This window comes from Macaca nemestrina, chromosome X (genome assembly GCF_043159975.1).
Source record: "Macaca nemestrina isolate mMacNem1 chromosome X, mMacNem.hap1, whole genome shotgun sequence".
In the NCBI taxonomy this organism is placed as follows: Eukaryota; Metazoa; Chordata; class Mammalia; order Primates; family Cercopithecidae; genus Macaca; species Macaca nemestrina.
In genome coordinates, this window is record NC_092145.1 from 136468766 (window position 1) to 136494439 (window position 25674).

The 25674-nt window shown below is 41.1% G+C and overlaps 1 protein-coding gene across 9 annotated transcripts in view; it reads right to left on the minus strand.

The window, feature by feature from the left end:
- The window catches only part of LOC105478239 (zinc finger protein X-linked), a 66152-nt gene extending 44039 nt beyond the window's left edge, over positions 1-22113 (minus strand). The window contains exons 1-2 of one of the 9 annotated variants that reach the window (XM_011735368.3): positions 21436-21711; positions 18407-18517 (exon numbers count right to left, since the gene is read on the minus strand). The gene's annotated coding sequence lies outside the window, so the exon portion shown is untranslated. Of the gene's footprint in view, positions 1-11713; positions 12677-18406; positions 19350-19430; positions 20752-21435; positions 21712-21973 lie in introns of those variants that run through there. The other 8 variants (XM_011735369.3, XM_011735367.3, XM_011735371.2 and 5 more) reach the window with 8 other exon arrangements.
- Between the last annotated feature and the right edge of the window lie 3561 nt (positions 22114-25674).

The following is a 25674-nucleotide window of genomic DNA, read 5'->3' on the forward strand; positions in this document are numbered from 1 at the left end:
AGAAGAATTGCTTGAACCCGGGAGGCGGATGTTGCAATGAGCCAAGATCATGTCATTGCACTCCAGCCTAGGCGATAGAGCAAGACTCCGTCTCAAAAAAAAAAAAAAAAGGAAAGAAAGAAAGAAAAAAAAGTTAAAGCAAATGAAAAACAGAAAGTGTACATGCTCTGAAAAAGTTATTACTGCCCTACTCCCGCAAAACCACCTCTGGCTATAAAATAGCTTTTCCCCCTTTTAAAAATGATAAACGTGCCGGGCGCGGTGGCTCAAGCCTGTAATCCCAGCACTTTGGGAGGCCGAGACGGGCGGATCACGAGGTCAGGAGATCGAGACCATCCTGGCTAACACGGTGAAACCCCGTCTCTACTAAAAAAATACAAAAAACTAGCCGGGCGAGGTGGCGGGCGCCTGTAGTCCCAGCTACTCGGGAAGCTGAGGCAGGAGAATGGCATAAACCCGGGAGGCGGAGCTTGCAGTGAGCTGAGATCCGGCCACTGCACTCCAGCCTGGGCGATAGAGCGAGACTCCGTCTCAAAAAAAAAAAAAAAAAAAATGATAAACGTAAATTAATCTTCTAAGCATTGGCCGGATGTGGTGGCTCACACCTCTAATCCCAGCACTTTGGGAGGCTGAGGTGGGCGGATCATCTGAGGTCAGGAGTTCTAGACCAGCCTGGCCAACATGGCGCAACCCCATCACTACTAAAAATACAAAAATCAGCTGGGCGTGGCAGCGGGTGCCTGTAATCCCAGCTACTTGGGAGGGTGAGGCAGGGAGAACTGCTTGAATCCGGGAGGTGGAGGTTGCAGTGAGCCGAGATTGCGCCACTGCACTCCAGCCTGGGCGACAGAGCGAAACTCCGTCTCGAAAAAAAAAAAATCTTCTAAGCATTATGAAACACTATGACATTAAAGCAAGCCAATTAAGAAGGCAATAAAGGAGATACATTAAGGTATTTAAGCCCCTCACCACACAAATTTCCCTACATAAACCCAATCCCATCAGCTCTATGAATTCTCAACCTGCAGAACAACTTTTCTTGGCATTCGTCCTCTTTGGCATTTCTATTAGAGTTTAACAATCAACTCCCTAATTTGTGAAGTGCTCTCCTTCCTCCTTGCTTTAAGTGACTTCTAGTTCTCTTCCCTTCTTCTTAAATGCTGGCTGCTATGCCTTCCCTCACCCCGTACTGCAGTGCTCAACCCTCTTCTCTTCTGCTTTCTCTTTATTCCCATGGTTTCAACTACTATTTCCACAACAATTATTCCTAATATCATCCTAACATGTCCAACAGACTGTTGAATATTGTCATTCGGATAAAACCCAGACTTCTGATATGACCACTATGGCCTTTTTCTTCTTCCCTGCTCACAGTCAGATTGCCAGATATTGTCAATTCTCCTCAACTTCTCAAGAATCCATCCTTTTATTTTCTTATTCCTAGTTACCATTCCCACTCGGCTTCATATTTCCTGATCCCTGGGGGATGAAAATAGCCTCTGGACTGGCCTTACTCCTTTCTGCCACTCCCACAACAAATGACTAGAAACCCTATTATCACACGTAAGGGCTGGTGCCAAGTATTGAGGCATTTCTGCAATCTGTAGGCAGATTAACCCTCCTGAAGCACTGCTTTGATCATAGCACTTCGCTGCTCTGAACACTTCAGCAGTTCCTCAATACTCAGGGGCTCTACAATATTAACCCAAGCTACCATTAACAGACTGATTTGCTTTCTTCCCATCCTTTTATATCATGTGCATTTCCTAACAGATATTCTGGCCTACATGGGGGTGCCTACTCATCTCAAGTGAGCAGTAATTATTCAACAAACTATTGTTTTGCCTGGTCATTTTCTCTTGTTTTGTCATTACAAAAATTCAAACATTCTAAACAGAGATGACTATACCTCAACTTTGTAACCCCTCTGGAGTTAGAATACTAATTCCCTTTGACAATCAGAATGAAACTGTGTTCTCAGAACAGAAGCTACTCAGGAGTTCTCAGATGTGACAAAGGAAGGGTGGAAGAAGGTAGGTGATAATGTAACTGACGGTATCCATGCCTCTGTAGTACAAACCAAATCCAGAGATCAGTGGAACCTAAAGACAAATAAGCAGGATGGTTCAGAGAACCAAGAATCTCAGAATTTGGGTGAACAAGTACTAACATTTAGTCTTACTATCAAACACCCTCAAGGTATTTCTGGGACTCTACTAACACCTCAAATTCAGTAAGACATTCCCTTCCCAGTTACAAGAATCATGATCCTGAAAATGCTTCTGAAATAATTCACAGTGGAAAAACATAGTTTTTGGGAACACACTGTGAGGGCAGAAAGTAAGAAAAAAAAAAGAAAAGAAAAACGTATAGTTTTAAGGGAAATAATGGGCTCGGAGAACCCAGGAAATTCACAAAAATTTCCTTCCATTCTTTAAAATAAAGCAATATCATCCTAGAAGAAGGGAATTATAAATAAAATATATAATAAAGCAATAAAAGTTAACGGGTATAGCAATGGCATTTTCTCTATCTTAAATTAGGGATCACAGATATAATCTATTTGTTTTACATTTTGATGCTTAGACACTTCTGTGATCTCCCTCTTGGGCAAGTTAACAGGATTCTTATTTATTCACTTTGCTTTTTGCAGCTAACATGCATATAAAAATCACTTTTCTGCTTCTGGTCTCCCAAAACCTCAATGCCTGTTAATTCTGTGACTCAACTCTAATTCTTCTCACTAAGTCACACTCAGAGAACCAAATTTTATTATACATGGTAGAAGGAATGCTTAAGCTGCAGCAAAGGCAAACAAAGGCAAATGTGTTATAACAATTTTTCTTAGAGGGAAATGAGAACTGGTGAAAACCTGTATTTAAGACCTAATTAACATCTTCTCTCTTAAGCTACATTTCTTTCCTAATTTTTCCCCCATGTTGTTCAGTGTTAGCCATCATTTCTCTAGATATCTCATTTTCAAATCTGGAGTCATATTTCACTTCTCTGACTATATCAGCCTTTAAATTCATCTCAAAGCCAGTAACTCTTATATTTATCACTTCCTCTTTATTCTCACTACACCACTCTAATAAGTTCTCCTCTTCACACATGCAGACCATGTGGGGCCTTTCAATCAAAAGACTTGAGCCCTTCTTGAACTCAGGAAAGTTTCTCGTTTCTATAACTTTCCTCCATTTTCTCTATCTGTTCTTATTAGCATTTTTATTACAGGACTTTTAAAGGCTACTAAATCTAGCTTCTGTATTGCTTTAACTTTTCTCTCATATTTTTTATCTTTGTCTTTCTGCTATACTCTCAGAGAATCCCTGAATTTTTTCTTCTAAGCTAGCTAATTTGATCTCTACTCCATCTACTGAATTTTTAAAAGATCATATGTTAATTCCAGTAGTTTCTTTTCCATAGCAATCTTTTCCTTTTTGGGTGGACATGATATCTTCCCAAATCTCTCTGTGGATTTAAAGTTTATTCTGTACCCTATATAAACTGTCTCCTCTGGTGTTTCATTATTGTTAGTTGAATTTGGTGCCTCTCTTTCAAACTGCTGGTTTTCCTGAAAAGCATGGCTCTTCCTGGTTGTCTATTCCTATTTGTAGATGAGGGTCTAGACTAGAGTTATATTCTGACTGCTGGGGTGAACTTGTTCAGCCCAAGTGAGAATTCCTGTTTGCCCAACAATAAACTTAAATTCAGATCACAGGAGTCCTATCTAGAATGAGTCCATAAGCGAGAAAGAAACCATGTAACCAGCCAGGTTCTCCTTTAATGGTGGAAGAGTATCCCATCTTCCAGGTGCTGGAGGGTCAATATCCTTCAGGATAGCTGCAAGTTACCTAAACTACTGCCCCTATCTTTCTTGCTATACAGCACTCACTTTGGAATTTCCTATGGACAAACAAGCAATTCAGAGAGCTGAATTTTGGGCATTATCCCAGCAGGAAAACCATTACAGGCACCTATACTAATAGGTAAATGGTTTAGTTTTCCATGGCTTCAATTATCTGGCTGTACTCATGGCTTGTTCAATCTCCAAGTGCCTCCCTGCTTTTGATGTTGGTGGTACTGCAGGATGCCAATTCTTGGCTGGTGCTTTCTACTTTCTGAATAAGGTCACACGTTCACTAAGCTCTCTTAGGTTTTGCCATTGATTGATTTCCAATTGCTTTATTCAACCAGAAATTCATCATGTTCTGATTCATACCGCTGAGGTTTTCTTGTTTCTCTGGATTTCTTTTTACATTCTTCATGTGATTTTAGAAGGAAGGAAAAAATAGGCCAGGCACAGTGGCTCATGCCTGCAATCCCAGCACTTTGGGAGGCCAAGGCGGGCAGATCACAAGGTCAGGAGATCGAGACCACCCTGGCTAACACGGTGAAACCCTGTCTCTACTAAAAAAAAATAGAAAAACTTAGCCGGGCGTGGTGGCAGGCACCTGCAGTCCCAGCTACTCGGGAGGCTGAGGCAGGAGAATGGCGTGAACCCGGGAGGCGGAGCTTGCATTGAGCCAAGATGCGCCACTGTACTCCAGCCTGGGCGACAGAGCGAGACTCTGTCTCAAAAAAAAAAGGGGGGGGGGAATGTGTGTGTTCTCTAGTCTATGTTGAATTTGAAGTCATTATGAATTTTTATGTGCCAAATAAAACAGCATGGAAATATGTAAATATAAAAAAAGCAAACAACCTATGAGGCAGCAATAAAAAAAAAATCAATAGTAGTGGAAGGTTACAACTCTATCAACACTTAACAGATCAACTACTCTAAAAGGAAAGAGAAAATGTATATAATCAGTATTAATCTAATAACTGTAATTCAAATTCCATTCTCTAAGAAAAGAATATTTTATTTTCAAACAGTCCTGCCTACTCCATGTCAAGAAGTGGAAAAGAAAATATCTACTATTGTAAACAGAGCCCCATCCTTCCTTGCCCTGTCCCATTTGGAACTTTTGTAGGCTTTGCTCAAATATTCAAGGCCCAGTTTTTGTATTAGTTTTTCCATAAAACCATGTTGAGCCAATCAGTAATTTCAAGGTTTTGTTTGTTTAAAATCTAAGAGTCCAAACTTTCACAATCTATTAAAACTTGGCCCTAAAATGATAAACCTTCTTAAAGCCTGATTTTCTCAAAGCCCCTATTCCTGCTCAGATTAAGAGTTGACACACTACTCTCTGAACTCACTTGTACCAATGAGCTACAAACACTACACTGTTTTAAATGCTTTTGTTTTTAAGACTTAGCTTGATGGGAGGAAATGCACACACTTTCTAACTAGTTTTCAGATATTTAAAGCAGTAGAGCCTCCTTAATAAAGTATTGCCATTTAATGCATTCAATAATTTAGCAATATCCATGTTCATTACATAACATTCTACCATATATCATAATGGAATGAGTAAAACAACTCTTTGGATCACTCGTTTATTTCATAGTGAAAAACTTTAAAGTAGCTTACTAGCTTACTAGTTTTTGTTGAAATTCTGAAAAGAAATTCTATTCACATTTCCTCTACTGAAGTATTCTACCTTTAGGTGCAGATTTAGTTCGAGCAGTGTGAGAAACAATGTAATCGAAGGATGAAGACAGTATTTTGACACAGTATCAAGTGGAGATTTAGACTACGCTGTACATGGAATAAATGAAATAAAACCATCCTAGGTAAAATTTTTAAAAGATTAATTTCTGTCAAATGCAGCACATGATGAAGAAAAGTTTAAGTATCAGAAACTGTTTTCTTACCCATTTCCTTTTTCTTGCACCTGCTACTTTTCCCAAAATTGGGCATTTAATTTATCTCTGAACTAGTCATTAACATAGTTGTTAACTTAGTAAGTTCTTTTCTCACCAAACCCCTTCTCAATGAGCAATGTCTCCTTGTATTAGAAAATCTTTCTGGCCGGGTGCGGTGGCTCACACCTACAATCCCAGCATTTTGGGAGGCTGAGGCGGGCGGATCACAAGGTCAGGATATCGAGAACATCCTGGCCAACATGGTGAAACCCTGTCTCTACTAAAATACAAAAACTTAGCCAGGCATGGTGGTGCACGCCTGTAGTCCCAGCTACTCAGGAGGCTGAGGCAGGGGAATTGCTTGAACTCAGGAGGCAAAGGTTGCAGTGAGCCAAGATCGTGCCACTGCACTCCAGCCTGGCGACAGAGCGAGACTCCGTCTCAAAAAAATGAAAGAAAGAAAAGAAAACCTTTCTGATACCATATTAGGATTTGGGGTTTTTTTAAATTAGTGCATTCTCGCTTTCATGTTACTTTATTCAAGCTAATTAAGTGCTTTCCTTCATTTTCTGGTAAATTGTTATAAAAATCATGCCTTGCAGGTTTACAGTTTTTAAAACGTTCTAAATTTTCTTTTTCTTTTTGAGACGGAGTTTCACTCTTGTTGCCCAGGTTAACACTTACAGTATTCTCTGTACACCTTAAACACCGGCAAGAATATAATACTAGGCCTTTCAACAACTAGAACAAATATTTTAAATGGACAGTTCCAGAATTGTGGGGTATTTTTACATTGATCTTTTGCCAATGCAATTAGCAATGTGTTTTGCACATGGAATTTAATCCTTTAATCATTAAAAAAAATAATAAAAGAAAAGAACAAGCTGGGCAATGCGGGGGCAGGTTTGAAATACACCTGCTTCTCACAAGACCAACAATAGGCATGCTCCAGGTTGAGTATCAGCAACCATTAATTTCATGACCATTCTCTGGAGCAAAGCTAGGGAGCCAGCTAATTTTTACCCCCAAAAAATCTCCAAACTAGGCTTTTTCCAGGGAGTTGGGAAGACAATAAAATACAAGATAATAATCTAAAAGAGGGGAAGAAACTGGGAGAAAGCACAAACATATATAATTTGAGATAAGAAAAAAAACATAGATACAGAAAAAAAGAAAACGACTTGTATGAAAATGGTCTAGAATTCTACACTAGCACATTGAGGGAAAATGTAAATTACCAGCATTAACTCAATAAAAGAAAATCCAATCATGAATATTTTTTTAAAAGGGGGGAGGGGCCTGAGCACAGTGGCTCACACCTGTAATCCCAGTGCTTTGGAAAGCCAAGGCAGATCACTTGTAGCCAGGAGTTCAAGACCAACCTGGACAAAATAGCTAGACTCCATCTTGACAAAATAATTTTAAAAATTAGCTAGGCAGCTGGGCGTGGTGACTAATGCCTGTAATCCCAGCACTTTGGGAGGCCGAGGTGGGTGGATCACCTGAGGTCAGAAGTTCGAGACCAGCCTGGCCAACATGGTGAAACCCCATCTCTATTAAAAATACAAAAATTAGCTGGGCGTGGTTGCTCACGCCTGTAGTCCCAGCTACTCGGGAGGCTGAGGCACGAGAATCACTTGAACCCAGGAGGCAGAGGTTGCAGAGAGCCGAGATCACACCACTGCACTCCGGCCTGGGCAACAGAGTGAGACTCAGTCTCAAAAAAAAAAAAAATTAGCTAGCCATGGTGGCACATGTCTGTAGTCCTAGCTACTCAGGACGCTGAGGTGGGAGGATCACCTGAGCCCAAGAGTTCAACACTAGAGTGAGCTATGATTGTCCCACTCCACTCCAGTCAGGGCAACAGGGTGAGACCCCCGTATCTTTTACAAACGAAAAGAAAAAAGTTGTCTAATGTTACCCCTTTCAAAAAGCTCCAGTCTTTCCCCAAAGCTTTTTTTTTTTTTTTTTAAATAGAGAAGCAGTCTCTCTATGTTGCCCAGGCTGGTCTCGAACTCCTGAGCTCAAGTGATCCTCCCACCTCAGCCTCCTAAAGTGCTAGGATTGCAGGCATGAGCCCCATACCCCGCCTTTTGAGAAAACTATCTGAATTGAGGAAGAAAGCTTTCTCAACTCCTCTTACAAAACTAATTTACCATTTAAAACAAAACCTAGGCTGGGCACGGTGGCTCACACCTGTAATCCCAGCACTTTGGGAGGCCAAGGCAGGAGGATGACCTGAGGTCAGGAGTTCAAGAGCAGCATGACTAATATGGTGAAACCCCATCTCTACTAAAAATACAAAAATTAGCCCGGCTTAGTGGCGGGTGCCTGTAGTCCCAGCTACTCAGGAGGCTGATGCAGGAGAATCACTTGAACCCAGGAGGCAGAGGTTGCAGTGAGCCGAGATCGTGCCACTGCACTCCAACCTGGGCGACAGAGTGAGACTCTGTCTCAAAAAAAAAAAAAAAAAACCCTAACAAAAATAACTTAACCAAACTACAAACTTGGTTAATTATGAATCCCAAGTCAAGTATCTACAAATGTGATCCATAACGTAAATTAAAAAAAAAAAAACAAATCTATGTACATGTATGCATGCGCGCGCACACACACACACGCACACAGACCTTGGCACACTATGGGTACTCTAAAATTCACGGATGGAGCCAAATAATGGCCCAAATTAATAGGTCAAAAAATAAACCGCCTGATATTCTCAATACATGCTGAAAAGTTGAAACTGAACATCTACTTTTGATTTAAAGCAAACTTCTGAGTCAAATTGGGATAGATATTTAACAGTTAAAAGATTAAATAAACAGGATACATGCTAAAACATGGATGACCTCGAAAACAATATGCTAAGTGAAAGGAGCCAGACACGAAAGACCACGTTATACGATTCCATTTATATGAAACGTCAAGAACAAGCAAATCCATGCAGACAGAAGGTAGATTAATGGTTGCTCGGGGATGAAGGCAGCGGGGAGAGGAGAGTGATTACCAATAGGTATAGGGTTTCTTTTTGGGGTGACGAAAATGTTCTAATTAATGGTAATAGTTACAGAACTCTGCATCTACTAAAAAACCACTGAAATGTACATTTTAAAGGGTAGATTTAATAATAGCTTTATCTCAATAAAGCTGTTTAAAAAATACTCGAGTATATGCAATCTTAAACCAGTTCATGTCAGAATGTGTGTTTTGGGATATGAGAATGATGTCAGTCATCACTTTATAACAAAGACATCTATTAAACCTAAGGTAAAACATTAGAAGTATTCCCTCTAAAGTCAAAATTAAGACAAGAATGGCCATTAATACTATTATTATAGGATTGTGTGAGAAATGCCAGCCAGCGCAATTAGGTAAGATGATGAAATACAATACAAGACATAATTATTATTTGAAGGAAATTAAACTTATTTGCATATGCTGTATCTAGGAAATCCAAGAGAATCAACTGAAAAACTATTATCAGTATAAATTCATAAAGTGTGCTGGTACAAAATTAATATATTTGAAGACAAAAGCTTTCGTATGTAAACACTTAAGAATGAAAAAACCCCACTGATAAGAGTAATTAAAAACTCTACTGTGTGGGAATTTTTTTTTTTTTTTTTAAGACAGAGTTTCACTCTTGTTGCCCAGGCTGGAGTGCAATGGTGCGATCTCAGCTCACCGCAACCTCCACCTCCCGGGTTCAAGCGATTCTCCTGCCTCAGCCTTCCGAGTAGCTAGAACTACAGGCATGCGCCACCACGCCCAGCTAGGGATTTCTTTTTTTTTTTCTTTTAAGACAAATAAATAGAGAAAGCAATCTTGCTTTTGAATATGTTACATTAGGGCCAGGTGCAATGGCTCACACCTGTAATCCCAGCACTTTGGGAGGCTGAGACAGGTAGATCACTTGAGGTCAGGAGTTTGAGACCAGGTTGGCCAACATGGTGAAACTCCGTCTCCATTAAAAATACAAAAGCCTCAGGAGGCTGAGGCAGAAAAATCACTTGAACACAGAAGGCAGAGGTTGCAGTGAGCCGAGTTTGCACCACTGCACTACATTCCAGCCTGGGCGACAGAGGGAGACTGTCTTTAAAGAAAAAAAAAAAGAATATGTTAGATTAGTAGTATCAATTCTCCCTTAATTAACCTCTACATTCAATCAAAATCCCAATATACCTATCTTTAAATCAACTGACCTTGTATGTGTAGGTCAACTTTTGGACTCTATCCTGTGCCATTGGTCAATCTGGCTTTGCACCCACTAATTTAATCACTGTAGCTTTATAATCAGTGTTGATATATGTTAGTGTAAGTCTTCCAACTTTTTCTCAAGATTGCCTTTGCCATTCTTGGCCCTGTGCCTTTCTATATAAATTTGAGAACCAGCCTATCCAAATGAAAAAAAACCAGCAGCAGCAGCAGCAACAGCCCTATTGAGATATTTACTGCGATTGCACTGAACTTCTGTATATATCAATTTAGAGAGAACTGACATCTTTACAATACTGACACTTCCAATCCAATGAACATGGTTATCTCTTTCCATTAATTTAGGTCTTCTTTCATTTATTTTAGTAAGGTTTTTATTGAAAGCCTTGGTACACTTTGTTGGATTTATTTCAAGGTATCAGATGTTCTTTGACCTTACTATAAATTATATTAGTTTTCAAATTTGATTTTCAAATTGTTTGCTGCTGGTATAGAGAAACAGAGTTGATTTTTGCATCTCAGTGTTCCCCAAGTATAATACAATAAAATTAGAAACAAATCACAGAGATAACAGTAATACAAAAAGAAAATCCTATAAATACAAAGTTCTAAATAATTTTAATGGGCAACAGGAAAATTATGGAGATCACGAAATATTTAGAACTAAATAATAAAAACCAATTCATGTCAAAAATCATAGTATCCAGAGATAGGGAAAGGCTGGTTAACAGATACAACATTATAGCTAAATAGGGGGAATAAGTTCTAGTGTTCTATAGCACTGTAGGGTGATTATAGTTAAAAGTAATTCATTGTGTATTTTCAAATATCTAGAAGAAAGGATGCTGAATGTTCCCAACACAGAGAAATGATAAATGCTGAAGTGACAGATATGCTAATTACCCTGATTTGACCATTACATTGTATACATGTACATAATGACTCTACCCCATAAATATGTACATTTTGGCTGGGCTCAGTGGCTCACGCCTGTAATCCCAGCACTTTGTGAGGCCGAGGCGGGTGGATAACCTGAGGTCAGGAGTTTGAAACCAGCCTGGCTAACACGGTGAAACCCTGTCTCTACTAAAAATACAAAAATTAGCCGGGTATGCTGGTGCACGTCTGTAATCCCAGCTACTCAGGAGGCTGAGGCAAGAGAATCACTTGAATTCGGGAGGCGGAGGTTACAGTGAGCCGAGAGCACACCACTGTACCCCACCCTGGGCGACAGAGCGAGACCCACTCTCAAAAAAAAAAAAAAAAAATTTCAATTTTTTTAAATAGCATCCAATTATAGTCTAGAGAAAATTTCATAGTTTTTAGTGTATATATTATAAAAATAGATTAAATATGAATGAGCTAAGCCTCTAAATTTTTAAATGTCAGAATGAATGCAAATAAATCAGAAGGAAAATATTAACCACAGGAGTAGAAATAGAAAGGATCAATAAAAATAACTATGTTAAAAGTCTAATAATAAAGGCAGCTACTGGCAATACTGATCAGAAAAAAAGGAACAAACTAACAAAATTAGGTTTTCAAAAGTCATCAGGGAAATCTGTATTTTATAATAATGCATCTGAAATTTAATATTTTTCTATAAAATTGTTCACTTTGTATAAATGACCAAAAAAACCTCAAGAACAGCTAAAAAAAAGACATCATCATGAAAGAAACAATTATCAGAAACTACAAATTTACACTCAGAAGACACCAAGCACAGATAATTTCACAGATGGGTTCTTACTTTTAAGAAACAGATCGTCTTGCTCGGACAAGGTGGCTCACGTCTGTAATCCCAGCACTTAGGGAGGTCACGGTAGGCCCATCACCTGAGGTCAGGAGTTCGAGACCAGCCTGGCCAACATGGTGAAACCCGCCTCTACTAAAAACTGCAAAAATTAGCCGGGCATGGTGGCGGGCACCTGTAATCCCAGCTACTCAGGAGGCTGAGGCAGGAGAATCACTTGAACCAGGGAGGTAGAGATTGCAGTAAGCCGAGATCATGCCACTGCACTCCAGCCTGGGCGACAGAGAAAGATTCTGTCTCCAAAAAAAGAAAAGAAACAGATTGTCTCTATTAAATAGCAACTGTTTTAAAAAAGAAAGAAAGAAAGAAAGAAATACTCCCCAATTTATCTTATGAGGTTAATATAACTTTGTTATCCAAACAAGATTACATAAAAAAGGAAAAGTACATGGCAATAACAAAGATATGCAAATATCCAGGAATCCAAAAACAGTTTAAAATAGAAAATGTAGGACCCACACTGTAGCTCACGCCTATAATCCCAGCTCTTTTGGAGGCCCAGACAGGACAATTGCTTGAGACCAGGAGTTCAAGACTAGCCTGTGCAACCTGGCAAGACCGTCTCTACAAAAAAATTTTAAAAATCAGTCCAGCATGGTGGCACATGCCTATGGTCCCAGCTACTTGGGAGGCTGAGGTGGGAGGATGGCTTGAGCCCAGAAGGTCAAGACTGCAGTGAGCCATGCACTCCCACCTGGGCAACAGAGCAAGACCCCATCTCAAAATGAAAAATAAAAAAACTAAAAATAAAACAGAAGAGTAATGAACTTCATCACACCAATAGATGTAGCAAAAGCATTAGCAAAATTAAAATCCTGCTCACGGTAGAAACTATAAAATGATAAGTAAAAGAGAACTGCAACTAAAAAATATCATCCAGCCTGGCCAGGATGGTGAAACCCCATCTCCACTAAAAATACAAAAAAAAAAAAAAAAAAAAAAGAAATTAGCTGGGCACGGTGGCACATGCCTGTAGTTCCAGCTACCTGGGAGGCTGAGGCAGGAAAATGGCTTGAACCCCGTAGGTGGAGGTTGCAGTGAGCGGAGATCACACCATTGCACTCCAGCCTGGGCGACAGAACAAGACCCTAGTTCAAAATAAATAAATAAAAATATCATCAGCACCCCCTCTCAAAAAAGCCCACTACAATATCATATTTAATGACAAAACATTAGAAGCACTCCATTAAACTAGGGAAGGATGCCCATTATCAATGCTTCTACTGAACACTTCAATAGAGGAATTAGTCAATGCAGTAAAACCAGAACAAGAAATAGGAGGCAAGAAGGAATGGAAAAGAAGAAAAAAAACTGTATTATTCACAGACATGAAAACTACTTAGAAAATACAAAAGAATTATGAACTGTGTTTCTGTTTGTCTGTTTTGTTTTGAGACGAAGTCTGCCTGTCTTGGCCTCCCAAAGTGCTGGGATTACAGGCGTGAACCACCACACCCAGCCATGAACTGTTATTACGACTACATTTCTCTGACTCTGAAGATACTGATTGTAAGCTGTACCCTTATTTTACACACGACTAAGAAAAAAAAATGCCAATTAAACTGATACAGTATTTTCTTATTATCTAGGATTTTCACTCTAGATTTATCAAGACAATTCAGACTTATTTAGACAGACTTTTATCACATCTTGTGCATAAGAAGCAAAAGAAATTGGCCAGGCGCCGTGGCTCATGCCTGTAATCCTAGCACTTTGGGAGGCTGAGGCGGGCGGATTGCCTGAGTTCAGGAGTTCAAGAACAGCCTGGGCAACACGGTAAAACCCTGTCTCGAGTAAAATATAAAAAACTAGCTGGGCATGGCGGCGTGCGCCTGTAGTCCCAGCTACTTGGGACGCTGAAGCAGGAGAATTGCTTGAACCTGGGAGGTGGAAGTTGCAGTGAGCCGAGATCGTGCCACTGCACCCCACCTTGGGCGACAGAGCAAGACTCCATCTCCAAAAAGAAAAAGCAGCAAAATAAACTGTTAAGGTATTCCTACAACTTCACATTCAAGGTCCTACTATGGATTGCTTTTCCACTTAAAACTGTTCAACTGTTGCTAACAATATTGTGCTCTGCCAATAAGAGTGTTGGTGATGCAGCACTTCTTAAAATGATCCATTATTATTTATGGGATTTTCTTTCAAGGCAGACACACACTTCGCAATTTCTTCCACCTCCAGTTTTATTGTTTGGCATGAAATAACAATACAACAATGCACATACTCATTTAAAGTGATGACAAAATGAAGAGCCCTGACCAAGTTTGTGCATGTGCAGGCAATGATAACTACATCATGACTGCTGCCTAGATAACAGTGATTATAGGACACCATCAAAGATCTATTTTGATTTCAGATATGTGAAGATGTAGGGGGGAAAAGTGTACCTCAGAATCTATGTAATATGATGCGAGTTCAGCAAGGTTACTTGATTAATACATGTAAGTCAACAGTGATCCTTATACATCAGCAATAATAGAAATTATAACTAAAAGAAAATCCTATTCACAATGACAACAAAATTACACAGTATCTAACAAAAATATATAATAAAAGTTGTGCGAGAGCTTTATGAAAAGTAGTAGCACATACCCAGAATTCAAATCCCAGCTCTATTAGCATTTATCTACATGAATCTATGTATTTATTCTATAAATTTGAGGCAAATATAAAAATCCAACAGTTTTCACAGAAATTGACAAACTAACCCCAAAATAAGCAAAGGGAGGAAAACAGCTAAAATAATCCTGAAGGAAAAGAATATATATTAAGTTTTAATTATAAAATCATTATTATTAAATCAGGATAATATAGATATTGAGATAGGCAAACAGGTCAATGAAACTAAAAGAGAGAAACTAAAAACAGATACATATGCAGGAATATGATATACCTCAGGAGTTGCATTACAAATCAGTGGGGAGAAATGCTGAACTATTTGATAAATCCACATGAAAAAGACATGATTCCTATGTCACACAATACAGAAAAAACTCCGGTGAATTAATGACTTAATATGAAAAAGCACAGTATCACTACAACCTTGGGGTAAAGGAAGAATTTATTGAAGACATAATAAAACACAAGCCATAAATGAAAAAAATTGAGAACTGACTACCATCATATTAAGAAGTCCTACATAAAAAATTTTCCACAGAGTTAAAAGCCAAGCCACAGACCAGAAAAAGATATTTTCAGTGTATATAATCACAAATTAGTATCCAGAATATAAAACCCATAAACCAGCCAGCCACAGTGGCTCACACCTGTAATCCCAGCACTTTTGGAGGCCAAGGAGGGCCGATCACTTGAGCTCAGGAGTTCAAGACAAGCCTGGCCAACATGGTGAAACCCTGTCTCTACTAAAAACACAAAAATTAACTGGGCGTGGTGGCAGGTGTCTGTTATTCCAGCTACTCAGGAGGCTGAGGCAAGACAATTGCTTGAACCTGGGAGGCAGAGGCTACAGTGAGCCCAGACCATGTGCCACTGCACTCCAGCCTGGACAACAGAGCAAGACTCCACCTCAAAAAAATAAAAATAAATAAATAAAACCCATATACCAATAAGGAGGAGGCAACAATCCAACAGAAAAATGGACCAAAGGTATATATGCACAAGCAATTCACAGAATACTCTGATGGCCAATAAATATATGGAGGAAAAAAAGGTCAACCTCACTAGTAATCTTAGAAATGCAAAATGCAAATAGCAAGGAGATGCCATTTATACCCAACAGATTGGGGAAAAATTGCAAAATCTAATCCTTTGGCAGTGATTTGGAGAAACGGGATCAAACACAGCTGGCAGGAGTGTCAAATAGAAGACAATCTGCCACTTTGGCAATTCCCAGTAAAGTTGACAATGCACAGACTTCCTAAATGAAGCAATTCTACTTCTACTATATGTATATAATCCCAAGAAAGACAAACCATGTATAAGGATGTTCATAGCAGTAGTGTTTGAAATTCAGAAACTGCAAAGAGCCTATCGGTCCCTCCAAAAATAGATAAATAAACCACAGTATATTTATACACTGAAATACAAATAAAATGAATGAACCAGACCAGCAGTTTTCAAACTTCGTGGTCTCAGGACTCCTTTGCATTCTTAAAAATTAAGGAGCACAATACAATTTAAAAAACAAAACAAAAAACAAAAATTAAGGACCACGAAGAGTTTTTATGTGGGTCGTATCTATAGATGTTCATCATACTAGAAATTAAAACTGAGACCTTTAAAAGCACTTATTAACCCATAAAAATACTTTTTTTTATTCTTTTTATCCCTTTTGTTGAGATATCTTTTATAACTTTTATTTTAGGTTGAGGAGTACATGTGAAGGTTTGTTACACAGGTAAACTTGTGTCACGGGGGTTTGTGGTACAGATTATTTCACCACCCAGGTATTTAAGCCCAGTACCCAATAGTTATCTCTTCTGATCCTCTCCCTCCTCCCTCCCTTCACCCTCTAGTAGACCCCCAGTGTCTGTTGTTTCCTTCTTTATCTTCATCAGTTAGCTCCCACTTGTAAGTGAGAATATTCAGTATTTGGTTTTCTGTTCCTGTTAGTTTGCTAAGGATAACAGCCTCCAGCTCCATCTATGTTTCAGCAAAAGACATGATCTCGTTCTTTTTTATGGCTGCATATTTATTTTAAAATAACTATTTTTCTAAACAAAAAATAATAATAAAACGAGTGGCACTGTTTTACATTTTTGCAAATCTCTTTCATATCTGGCTTAATAGAAGCCGGCTGGATTCCCATAAGCGTTTCTGCATTCCATCCATTATGATACCATATGTCATGCAGCCTCTGTACAGTATTCCTATAGTATACACGAAAATGTGGGTGAAAAGGGCAAATAAAAAGTATTACGAAAATAGTTTTGACTTCATGGACCCCCTGAAACAATCTTAGGGATCCCCAGGAATCCCTGGAGCACACTTTGAAAACTGCTGGACTAGATAAACACATTGCATGGATAAATCTCAAAAACACACTGTTAAGTGAAAATAATATATAAGGTATGGTTATGATACTGTTTATGTAAAGTCGAACACACAAGCGATACCTGATATTGTTTTGGTACATACATATTGGTACAAGTGGTTACTTCTGGTGAAAAGAAGACAGAAAGAGGATGGGGAGGGACCCTTTCAATCTGTGAGATTTTATTTCTTTAAACAACAAAAAGATATGAATCAAATATGTAGCAAAACATTAAGGGCTCTTAAATCTGGGTGATTCTGATTTTCGGTAATTTTAAAATATTCCATAACACTTTTTAAATATATTTTTTAAATGCCTAATGGCTGTGTACTCAAGGCCACACAATTTCCTTAGAGTATACTTCCTTTGAGTAAAATACAATTACAAGATACCTGGGTTTTATAAAATGTTGTCTGGAAAAATAATTTGGCAGGAATAAGAATAGGCTGGCCATATTCCAATCAGATAAGGGGTGGCGGGAGGGGGTTACTCCTTGACCTGGTGCCCTAATAAGTGTGCCTTAATATGTATATCCCTTAGTCAAAAAACACACTGACTAGATACCTGATTTTGAACAGCTGAAAACTATTCAACTACATAAAATTCTCTGCACCCAATAACTGAAATGATTGCTTTTAGAGATAATGGTCCATATGCCAGGTACTGCTTGGAGACAAAGATAAATGAGAACTTGTCTCTATATTCACAGTGTAGAAGAGAAAAACATAAACACACAGTTCAAATATAATACATTAAATGCTAAATTAAGAGGAATCCCACCATAGAAGACAGAGAAGGCACAGAGTTTCTGAAACACAGAGCACTTTTATATAATACACCTGTTAACATGCTGTGCAAGTTTCCCAATTCGGGAAATACTGGGTTTAAGAATAAGTGGGATGAAAAGAAAGTGAAGATAGGTGAGGTTTTTGTAAGATGAGCAAACCTAGGAATATTTGTAAAGAGAGGATAATGATGCAAGAGACGGCATCACGGACAGAGCTCCGTCCCTAAGGAGGCAGCCACGGTGAAGAGCACGCGCAGAGCAGCAGTGGGGCCTGTGAGAGAGCAATCCCTCCTGCAATCCCCCCTGCGGCAAAAGGAGGAAGGCCTAGGTGAAGACAGAGGAAAGGCACGAAGCGGAAGGTAGGGAGACTTGGCTCTTTATCAGATGGCCATCTACCCTTCTCAGTGAAGTAAAAGATTGGGTAATCTTTGCTGAAGGTGAGAGATTTCAAGGACCAGTTGAGTAGTTTCAAGAGTGAAAAAAAGTTTGGAATTGCCAGTGTACACAAGAATAAATAATACAAAGAAGATTATCAGTGACAGTATCAGTCTAGATGGGTTAAGTGAGAGGAAGCATTTGCAATGAGAGTAAGCATTTACAAAAAGCAATGTGGAAAAAAACATTGTAACACATTCTTGAGCATGTTTTCTTAAAAAAAGAAATCTGCATCTATCTGAAAAATATACAGAAATTAAAAACTAACACCTTATTTATCCAGGGTGGTTGGATTCGAAGGTGTTCCACCAGTCAATTTTCCAAAGTTTCCCAAAGTTTCAAGGTCTACCCTTTCAGGCAGAAATAATTTTATATTTAACCATTTCTAATTGAAACTAAACTACACACTTACCTGTCTTAATCACACAACTTGACTCTAATCTTAATCTTGAACATCCACTGTTGCTGTACTGGGCAGCAAAACAATTCTATCTTCTTAATAGTTCTTCTATGTCTTTCCCAGCTGTCAAAATATAAAAGCACCTGGTTCTTCTAAGTTTATGTTTACCCTTAACACCTCAACAACCACAGCCCGCCTTCGCAACTTACTTCTAGTCAGCCTCATGCAATGCACTGTTTCTCGAACTTTTCTAAACCACAGCCCTTTATAATAAACATGAGACTCGCATTCCCTCCAGCCCTTTCATGGAGCACTGCTGCTCATGACCTGTTACAGTCTAGAAAAACGGAAAAACTGAAAACGGGTATCTATGCCACCTAAAGGTTTACATCATAAAATTATAGGAAACAGGCAGGGCACGGTGGTTCATGCCTGTAATCCCAGCACTTTGGGAGTTCAAGGCAGGCAGATAACTTGAGGTCAGGAGTTCGAGACCAGCCTGGCCAACATGAAACCCCGCCTCGTGGCAGGATCCTGTAGTCCCAGCTACTTGGGAGGCTGAGGCAGGAGAATCACTTGAACCCGGGAGGCAGAGGTTGCAATGAGCCAAGATCACACCACTGCACTCCAGCCTGAGCGAGACTCGGTCTCAAAAAAAAAAAAAAAAGAAAAGAAAAGAAAAAAAAAATTACCACGGGAATACTCATTTCTCATTTTCGTCAAATAATCCACAGCACTAGTCCTGTACTTTCCAACTATGGTAAATCAAATGTTAGAAACTCCTCCCTATTTGTGTACCACAGAAATTCTGACAACTCTGAGCAAAAGATTATTTCGGATGAGAAATCACGACAGAAAAAAGGAGCAGATGTCTTAACAGAGACGCATCGTTCCAAAAGTAGCAAAATGTGCTTAACTTCTGAACATTCTTGTAATCGTTCTGATAAAAAAAAAAAAAAAAAACACTGATCAACGTACTACTCTCATTATTTTTCAACTCTGAAACTTTTCCTAGTCCAATGGAACTACTAAGTACCGTAAAGCACAGCTCAGGGAACAGACAGCAGTGGGAGGCGGGCAGTGGGAGGCGGGAGAACGGCTTGAGCCCAGGAGTTCGAGACCAGCCTGGGGCAATATAGCAAGAACCTGTCTCAAAATAAAAAATAAGTAAGTAAATAACCAGGTGCAGCTCAGGTGTGCCATCACTCTTCTAGTTGAGGGCACCCCTGCTGCCTCCCCCATTGAGTATGAGACCCTTCACCTGGCAAGCAAGCTCTTCTGCAATCTAACTTTTCTAGCCTGAATTCCCACCACTCCCCTACCAATACCATCCACTTTTGCCAAACTGTAAATACTTACTGTTTACTGAAGAAGCTTCACCCTTGAAACGTCCTTTCTCCACCTCCACCTCTACCTAACAAAGTCCTACCCATCCCTCGGTAACCTTCTCAAAATGCCACCTATTAATACTTCAGGAACCCGTCCCTCCCTGATCCTCCAATAGGAATCTTGCTTCCCTCGGAAATCCCAGTAATTAGTTGTACCTCTCACTTTACTGCATTTCACCTTGCCCCACCTACCTCTAAACATAAGACTTCTTGAAGCCACCGTCTGCATTACAAGAACCTTTTTAATGTTTCTTAGCATCTAGCACGGTGCATCGCTAACAGTAGACTCCCAGTTTATCAAGAAAGTTGTACAGTGTGCAATAAAAAAAGTACGTTAGGGAATGAAACTCCGCCTTAAAACTTCACAAATGAAAAATCGAAATAACATGACAGACAAATGCACAATATGCACCACACTAAGTTGTCCACCAATACGAAAATAGAAAACGTCTGCCCTTCTTATTCCTCAATCAAAAAATACCACTAACAGATCACTAATTGCTTAAATCGTGTTTCAAGAAAGTTGTTTCCACATAAATGAGTACGAATGATTCAAAATTTCATTCCTCCGCTTTCGTGTTGTGTAATTTTTTTTCCTATAGGACAAAAGAATGGCAAAAACTTTCCCATCAATCTTTATTTTTCTTTATTCAGATACTCTGGGCGGTAAAGATTGTTGGGAAAACAACCGCATCGAAAACACCTTAGCACCCACACAGATTTGACTTAAGCAAAAATAACATTTCCTGGGGTCCCGTATGCCCTGTAAGCTCAGGTGTCCGGACTGCCACCTGCCCCGACTGCCCTCGAGTGGCTACAGGCGCGGGGTAAAGGCGCAGGGCCGGGGGCTCTGAGGGTGAAATAGTCCCGGCGCCCGGGAGGCGGCGGTCGCCGCCTGCGGCAGCTCAGCTGAAACGCAGCGGAAACTGCAGCCAGTCACGGGGCTGCGGAAGGCAAGGCAGGAAGGTGGCGCTGCCGCCGAGCGCCTGGAGCCCGAGCGCTCATCATGGCGGCAAGGGCAATGGCCGCCACGGGGAGCGAGCACGCCCCTCCGCGCGCACACGCCAACGCGCCGGGCCTCCGGGACCCGTCACCGGCGCCGCTGCTGCCGCCGCCCGCTCTCCCACCCCCCCTCACGGGCTGTAGCGGAATTTTCTCTCCAGACACCGCCTCCAAGATGGCGGCTCCCCCTCCCGGCAACCCCCTCTATCGTCCCCTGCAGCAGGCGCCGAGCCGCCGCCATCTTGTCCCCCGTCCCTCCCCCCCTCACCGATATTTACATAGCGAAAATCGGCCCGGCCGGCCTGCGGCCTTCACCTCACGCCTGCAGCCTTCGCCTCCTCGCCAGGCCTCACACCGGCGCGGTGCCCCGGGTCGGCCGCGGAGCCGACTCGGTGCCCCTCGGCCGCCTCCGGCACAACCGGGCGACCCTCCCCCAACCCCCGCCCGCTTACGGAGCGCGCCTCCGCCGCCGCTCGGGGCAGCCGGGCTCCTCCCCGGGCCTAACTGCGGCCTCCTCGGGGCCTGCTCGGCGCCGCACGCCACGCCGCCCGGCCTAGCGCGGGAGGGCGCCTTGCGGGCCGCCGACCAGGCCAAGACCAGGCCGCTGTGCGCACACTAGGCCCCGCGGCCGCGGCGGCACCCGGGACTCACCGGACGGGCGTGCGGGCGGCCGGCGACGGTGGCGGGTGCTGCAGGCCGGCCTTTCTCTGGAGCACTGGGCCGGGCTCCGGCTGGTGGGGCGGGCGGAGGGAGGGAGGAGGGGCCGAGCTCGGAGCTGACAAAAAGCGGCCCAGCTCCCCGGCACGGGCCCGCCGTCAGCACGTCACGTCACCGCCCGGGAGAGAGACCCAGGAAAATGCGGAAGGGTAGACAGGCCCCCTCCTCCGCCCGGTGGGTCCCTCTGGCGCCCCGGGTCGGCGCCGTTCCCGCCCCGCGACCGGGGAGCCCAGTGGCCTCGCTGCGGCGGGGTCTCCGGCGGCCGGAGTCTCAGTGACAGCGCCCCCCTTCTTTCCACCTCCTCCGCGCTCCCGCCCGCCGCCGCCACACACGCGCCGCTGCCGCCGCCTCGGCCGTAAAGCCCGCGCGGGGCCGCGGTCGGCGGACCCCGCGGAGAGGCAGGCGGCCCGGCCGCCCCCCACCATGTCCCGTGGGCCGCGGCCGCCCCCCGGGGGCCTCCCCGGAGACCTACCGCCTCTCGCGCCAGTCCTGGCCGAGGCTCCAGCTCGAGTTGTTTGCAGGCCCTCAGACCCCCGCCCGCAGTAAATGTGTTTTCTTCATCCCCGTGGCTGGGGAGGAAGATAAATTTAGCAACCCCCGCCGTCCCCTGCCTTCGCTTTAAAAAAAAAAAAAAAAAAAAAAAAAATCTTTGAAATAAAATGAAAACGGGCTTGCCAGTCTAAAAGGGTGTGCGGGAAGGGGGGTGGAATGGGGGGAGAAGGGTTATCCCTAGAGCACCTACCAGGCCGTCTACTTTTTAAAAATAAGCAGTCAGAGAGCCAAACTGATTTTATTAGTTTGTACGGGGGAGGGAGATGAGCAAAGTTGCATTTTGAAACGTTTCGCACGTTGCAAAGAACAGGAATTTTCTGTGTATTTTCCTATGTACCCGTGTTTCAGAGCTTGGGGAGCCTGTGAAATGTAAGACTGGTGTCATCGTTTCATAAATCATGAATTTTCCACATTCCTTAATAGAGAGGAGCCCAATTGGGTATGGATTTTTTTTTTTTTAAACTGCTTAAACAAGCCTTTTGAAGTTTCAAAAGACGGGAGAGAAGAGGAAAATGATTAAACAGCACTTACCAACTTCAAAAATGTGCATTTTGCACTTTACTTAGTTTAAATGTTTATGCTATCTTTCCATGCTGAACTTGGAACCCAAACTCTTAAAGTTACTAGGGAAAAGTTAAATAGTGGAGTCTTTACATTAATCTGGAATCTGGCATGCTATCCTTCCACACAGCACTAAATGTTAAAAGACATTTGTAAACAATAAGAAACACAAAAATTATAAAGCAAATAGTATACTGGTGTGAAATCTCTAAATACAGAGGCCACGTATTTTAGTTGCCTGACATAACTCTTTAAAACTCCCAGAATGCAATTTGTCCCTTCCCTCAGACATCTCTCAATCACAAATGCTTTCAAAAAGGAAAAACAAAAGTAGAGTAAGAAGAAATCTCTGAGCACGCACTGGATGGTAATTTTCCTCGCGGGGCTTTAGTCTGAATTTTTCCGAGAGATTAAATTTCCTTTCAAAAATAGTAACAGCATGTATTCATTGTTTATAAAAATTACATCAGGCTGTGATACACACTTTCACAGAAACTTTACAGAAAGGTAAGTGAAACTAAGCAATGTTGTGTCAATCAAAAAAAAAAGAAAAAAAACGAGAAATAGCTTGTGTGCCCACATTAATACTTCTTGCGCTCCCAGGCTGGAGTGCAGTGGCGCCATCTCGGCTCACCGAACCTCCGCCTTCCGGGTTCAAGCGATTCTCCTGACTCAGCCTCCCAAATAGCTGGGATTACAGGCGCGTGCCACCACACCTGGCTAATTTTTCTATTTTTTTAGTAGAGACGGGGTTTCACCATGTTGGCCAGGCTGGTCTCGAACTCCTGACCTCAGGTAATTCACCCGCCTCGGCCTCCCAAAGTGCTGGGATTACAGGTGTGAGCCACTGTGCCCGGCCACCCACATTAATATTTCAAAACACTGATAACCAGCGTTTAAGTACTTTCCAAAGGCCTCAGTTTGATGCTACGGAATGGCAAGAATGGAAGCCAGGTTCCCTGGCTCACTCCTGTAATCACAGCATTTTGGGAGGCTGAGGCGGGAGGATCGCTTGAGCCCAGGAGTTCAAGATTAGCCTGGGTAACATGGTGAGACCTCGTCTCTATTAAAAAAAAAAAAAGAATAGAGCCTCACTTCATCATCCATGCAACTGTAAGCAGCATGTTCAAGACAAAAAAACCTAATGTCACCATTATTGTTAGTTTTTCCATAATTACCATCAAATACTTATACATCCACCAGTGTAAAGCACTTAAGAAAACAGTGTCCAAGGCACGCATAAAAGAAAAAGATGTTTTCTCAGTTTAAAAGATCACAAGTAGTTTAGGGATTGATACTTTCAAAAAGCCCTTTGTCATTACTTTTCATACAGGAAGAGACTGTTAACTTGGGTGGGAAACAAAGAAAGGATGGTCTAGTTCTATTAGATTAGATAAACCTTTATGAAAGTCCAGCAAACTTTATAAAGTCCGGTTATTTTATAGATGACTATACAGATAAGGTCAACTATATTTTCTTAAGTTTAAAAAAAAAGTAAAGTAATTTGTACTTTAAGCCCATTTATGGAAGTCTGTAAAGAACATTGTTAAACTGGTAAAAGAACAATGATAAAAATCATTTCACTAGAAGTACACTTAGTATTATACTCATGATAAAGTGAAGATGAAAAGGAAGTGTAAACAGCAGAGATCAGAAATTGTTTGATGTGATAAAATACAAAATGCATTTTATGAAAGTACTCACAATAGGACCTTGAGGACACCTAAGATCCTTGAAAGCATTTGGTAATTAAGCACCAGACATCTTGCACTTAAAGGACCTACTGCAGCCTATCTTGCCTTGATAATTTTGATAATTGTTTTCGTATTAGGCACCTTTAGAATTCTGGGCGCAGGAAGTAACAAAGATGTGCTTGCCCTTGGGGAACTCGAATAAGGAGGCTGTGTAAGGCAAAATAAAAACATTCCTAAGTACTTTCATTTTCTCAAGTAAACATAATAAAAGGAAATTTTATCTAGGGAGGTCGAGAGCAGAACATTTCAAAAGAGAATGCTATGAATACAAAATAGCTAGTTTCAAAGCAGTAAAAGGAATTTTGATTACGTGCTAAAATGTATTTGTTCCTTCGGAGCTGTTAATGTACATCAGATAGTTAAAAGCATTTACTCACGGTTTTGACAGTGTTTTAATAACTTAACTAAAAATCTCTGACATGTTTATAGGTCCTTGAGCCAGAAACGATAGAAGGCCTTTCAATCATTTTCCCGGAGAAAGATTAGTCAAAAAAGAAGCTGTTGATTTTCACTCCACATCAGAGACTGATGGGAATTCAAATAAGAAGTAATACATTATTGGCTTATGAAAATATGTACACCTTCTTGAATAAAGTTGTGGTCATTCTTTTTTTTTTTTTCGTATCCCAAACATTAAAAAATATTTATCTTCCCCCAGAAAGGCCCTAGTTTTATTGAACTAAGCATGCCCTATAAAAATTAACCATTTATCTGATACCTGATACTTAGGTTATACTTAGCGTGAGCAAGTCGCATCTTCTGTTGGAATTCAGTTGGCCATAATTAATGCCAATTAATAATTTTTCATCTGAGCCCGTAAGCCACACACTCTCCCCAAGGAGAATAATTTTAAAATAAACAATGACTGGCAAATAGGTGATTTTCAAGCAGTGCTTTTTACATGAGTCATTTGTTGAACAAGACATTGTTTAATTCCTGAATATAATAGTCAAATTCTTCATGGATTATAAATCACAGGGCACAGCAAACAAACTAGCTCCACTAAAGAGATAAATCAATATAGAGACCTAGAAACAATGAGCAGTAGCAGTGAGCACCTCTGGTGTCAAAGTTGGGGCCTCTACAGTTTTCCACCAAAGGAAAGGGAGAAGTGATTGATTCCAGGGCTGGAGCAGGAAAGTATAAGATAAGCCAAGAACAACTCCTTATAGCAGAAAGCGAAAGAAGAAAGTATCTAAGCTTACTAGGAGTGTGTGAAAGTTTTCAGGAGCCAGTTTAAGAAGGCTCCAGTTGTCTAACGTTAAGAAAATTTGAATGTCAAAAAAATAATTGCTATGGATTGAAA